Consider the following 4,563-nt stretch of genomic DNA (forward strand, 5'->3'; position numbering starts at 1 on the left):
TATGCAAAAGAGCCTGGAAATAGAGCTGCAGAGAGGTTTGGACCTCCTCCCACCGAGTGTATCAGGTAAATGTTAACTAATTACTAAATAAAAATGTGTTCTGCACATTTAAAATATTGATTTTTTAATTTTGGGTTGGAAAAGTGGGGGTCATCTTGTATATGGGGGCTCTTATTGTCGGAAAAATACAGTAATTGGGACTGGGAACTTGGTTGCTAAGCAATGTGGTTGTAAGGCACAATATCACGTGACCACGTTAACTTACAACTGCAGTTCTGGCAGTCCCCATTGCTGTTGTTAGGTGAATCCCATGCAGTCATGGTGTCCTGCAGTCACATGATTGCCAATTGCAACCTCCTGCCAACTTCCCCATTGACTGCTTGTCAGAAGCCAGCAGTGACAATCACATGACTTCAGATGACAATCACATGACTGCAGGATGCTGCAAAATCATGATTGTGAGCTGGTTGCCAAGTGCCTGAATCGTGTTCACGTGGCTGCAGGGATGCTGCAGTGGCCGCAACTACGAGGACCTGTTGTTAAGTACCTCTTGTTTGGTGCCATCGTAACTTCGAACAGTCGCTGAATTAGTAGACATTAAACAAGGATTACCTGTAACATATTTCCTCACACTCTACTGATACAGTCAAGCAATCCATTTATATTCTTCAAAATTGATTGGCAGTATGCTTATCTAAAATGTTAGTGGCCTCTATATAGTCTGTTATATGGATTTTGCCTTTAAAGATAGGCTGGTTACTTTGTTTAATTTCTGTAAGTATCAAGAAAGAAAATACTGCAATCAATGTGGTAATATCATGTCTTGGGGACAGCGTGGGATTAAAACAAGTTTTCTCCAAAATTAACTTTGCATCCTCTTTTTTTATTTTAAGCTATATGAGTTGAACCAGATGAGTTGTATCTATACAGAATCCTAATGGGATATATTTCTTTCCTGGAAAATAGAAAATAGAAATGCAAAAATAAGGAAGGAAGGAAGGAAGGAAGGAAGGAAGGAAGGAAGGAAGGAAGGAAGGAAGGAAGGAAGGAAGGAAGGAAGGAAACAACAGATTACAGGATGGGAAGACATGAGCAGGGTTACTAGATCTGAGCTGCAAAAATCCAGATAACCACTAGATGGGAGCAAAGTCATCTATGGACATCTGGGTTTGTGCAGTCTGAATCTGATAGCTGTAGACATGAGTGCCATTTCATCATTGCTGGCATTCCCTACTTCCAGCTTTGGTTGTAGTAGAGGAATGTCAGTAGTTGCCTAGCAACCACTATACTTATTCCTTCCTTCCTCCAGACAGGACAACTATTAAAAAGGAAGAGAGTGAGAGAGGTGCTGTTCCTGCATGGAGCCCACATCATTTTTTCACCTCTAGATTGCAAGATTCAGCTGAAATAAATTATTGTACAATAACAATTTTGTTTTAGTGAGAGTGATCTTGCAGTGGGAAGCAATACATATACTTTTCTGCTTCCCTCGACAGCACGCTTTCTGCTTCAGATACCAGAAATGAGTCAGGCTGGGAGAAAACAGCTTGGAGTAGCAGAGTACAGTAAGATAATGGGGATAGCTGTTTCATTACTCTTCTTAGTGATGTATTTATAGTCCATGGTTGAAGGACCTGTAGCCCTCCAGATACTGAACTGTTACTTCTAGCAGATCAGCCAGCATAGCCAAAGATCATTCATATACAGAAAGCCGTTGTTCTCCATCCTGATTAAGCATAACAAGTGTCCATCGCCCCCACTGCATATTATCTTAAACTGACCAGCACATGCATATGTGAAGTTGGCTCTAGGCTAGAGAGGCTTCCTGATTTCCAAAGTTGCTGTAAAAATGAACAAGCTCGTTCACCAACAGTTTTCCCTATCTCTGTTGCTGATCACCTATTCTCAGCTGCGTTCCAGGGGTGAATGTGTTGCAAGCTTCTAAAAGCTCTAGTTCCTCATTGTTTCCCTTTTTGCCTCTCTCACTTCAGAGATGGATAAAACCTGCCTCCCAGTTAACCAGTATTTTAGGGCATTTGTTTTCTCATGGCAGAAATTGTCTGTTGTAACTGTGCCTCCTCAGGTGCTTTGCATCCATCCCAGCTTGGGAAAAAAAAGCCATCAAATGCAATTTTGCTGACATGCTAGTTTATAGCCATGCAACAACTCTCACGTTTTGCTGGGAGAGGCACACTTGACCTGCAGGGCTGATCTGACACCATGGTGAGATGAAGACATTCCAGGCCTGTCAGTGCATTTGCTGATACTTTCAGAAATCCTTTTTCCCTTGCAGTCTGAAGAAGTGGTTTGCAAACCAATAGATGAATACATGAACTGTGTGCATGAGGAGGGAGTTAGGTACATACTTGCTTATCTTTTTATGAAGGAAGGAGAAAGGTTGCTAATTAACCAATAGAGTATAGAAAGCTCCAGGGGCAGAATGTTCAGCAGCTGGAAAGTTTGAAGTAGAGAACTGGGGACATTCTTTACTTGACTGTTTACCAGCTCAGATACCAAACGTGCAAACAAACCAATGACACATGTTAAAAGCATTTGAAATCTGCATGTGGTGAAGACCAAGTGGAGGAATTGCAAATTCATTTTAAAGGATGATTTTCAAATAAGAAGGCTAGTGTTGTACCAGAACTTATTGTCATTTTTTTCTTCTACTGGCAGCAGTCCTTCCTTGAATTTCATGGAATGACATTCCACAAAATTTCTCCAACTTTGGGGTAACAGCAAAGAAATGTAGGAGATTAGAAGGCCTGTCTGTGACCATGCCCTGTGATAGTACTTTGTCTGTTCAGACTCAGACCAAAGGCTAGAAGGGTTAACTCAGACATTTCCCAAACAGAACCAAACATTGAGGTAAAAACAGATTACTGATGTTGTCAGAAGGATTAGACACCTTCTTTTACTGCAGTTTGTGCCCAAGCCAGGAATCCAATAAAACACACCAGATGATCACTGGAGGTCAAAGAAAATATATTTATTCAGCCCAAGGTTGTAAAGTAACATTGGGCAGTGGCCACAATGGACTGCTTCTCCGTCTCCCTTTTTATAGCTTTTTAAAAAAGATTTAGCCAATCATTATTAGAATGGAATGTGTTAGCTTATTACAAACAATTTTTTCCTTATCTGGAGTAAAAACAGATGCCTCCTTATTTATAGTTAAAACAGATGCCTCCTTATCTAGAGTTAAAACAGATGTTTCCTTAAATGGGCATTTTATCTTTCCTATGTTTTTCTATACATAAGATATGTGTCTTCCTTTACATAGGTTTTGCTGCATGATGTGCTTATTTGTTTATAATGACAGGAGCTAGCCTTTTCCTATTATAAAAAATCTTTCATCAATCCTTAATTTAAACTTATTGTAAACATATAAGGAAAACATTCCAACAAGGTAAATCAGCATAGTTAAATAATATGCTATAATATACACTAGAAGAGAATGTAACAGGCCCAACTTGGTGTCACCTACAATTCCTGACTAAAATCACTTAAATGAATCATCAATGATTCATCCTAGATCTCTCTTTCTTAGACTTGTATTTGTTGAGTGGCAGTTGCCCCGTACAGAGCAAACAATAACTGACTATGAAATATATGATGATATATTTCCATGCCTATTATTGCAGGGATAACATAAAATTATCCACAATATCAGAGATTCATATAGAACATTTGCTCATTTTGTAAAGATGCTATCATTTGTCAACAGTATCCCATAGCAGTCTGAGACAGTTTCTACAGAAGAATAAATATGATCCCAGATCTTAAAATCAGAAATGAAGTATCAATTTCCAGGTGGTGCATACTTGGTTTGCATGACATACTAAACAAATTAGACTAATTTACAGAAATGTGTGCCCTGCCCATATTAACACTCTCATTTGTGTAGCTCTGTGACTTTTCTATGACTTAATATGAATTCATTCAGGCCAGTGGCTATTTCTTATTTGTATGATGGAGGTGGTCATTCTTGAGCAAAAGAATTATAAGGATTTCCTTGTGGCACACGAGTTCATCAAATAATTCAACTCTGTTTCCTGTGGATTAAACAGAAAAAAGTTCTTCCAACCCTATGTTTCACCAATGCAAGAGTGCCTGTTTCATGAATACTAATTATAAATCATGCAACTATAACTATATTTCCTGTACTTTATTTTATACTGACTTCTTTACTGTTTCCCCACCCTCAGATCTCTCTGATGTTAATGCTCCACACATTTATCTTCAATAAATATTTATGCTATAATAAATATGTGTTAAATCTTTAAATTGCCACAATACTCTGGTGTTTTCATTAGCAATGATTGTTATGACTGACCAATCTCTTTGGAATAGAGGTTCAGACTGAAAAGGCTAAACTGTGACCTAAGCGTTTCAGTAGCTTTCTGGCACAAAATACTGATTTAGGATAGCATATTATTTTAAAATAGCAAAACATTCTGTAAGGTTCAAAATGATTACACTCCAGTACGAAAACTTATTTTATTATCATATGAAAGCTGTAAATGTAATTTTGTTATCAAATAAAAAAAAGATTGTAGGTCTGTA

Source organism: Python bivittatus, unplaced genomic scaffold (genome assembly GCF_059951505.1).
Source record: "Python bivittatus isolate LINGU-HERP-01145 unplaced genomic scaffold, Pbiv_v1 ctg000700_np1212, whole genome shotgun sequence".
NCBI lineage: Eukaryota > Metazoa > Chordata > Lepidosauria > Squamata > Pythonidae > Python > Python bivittatus.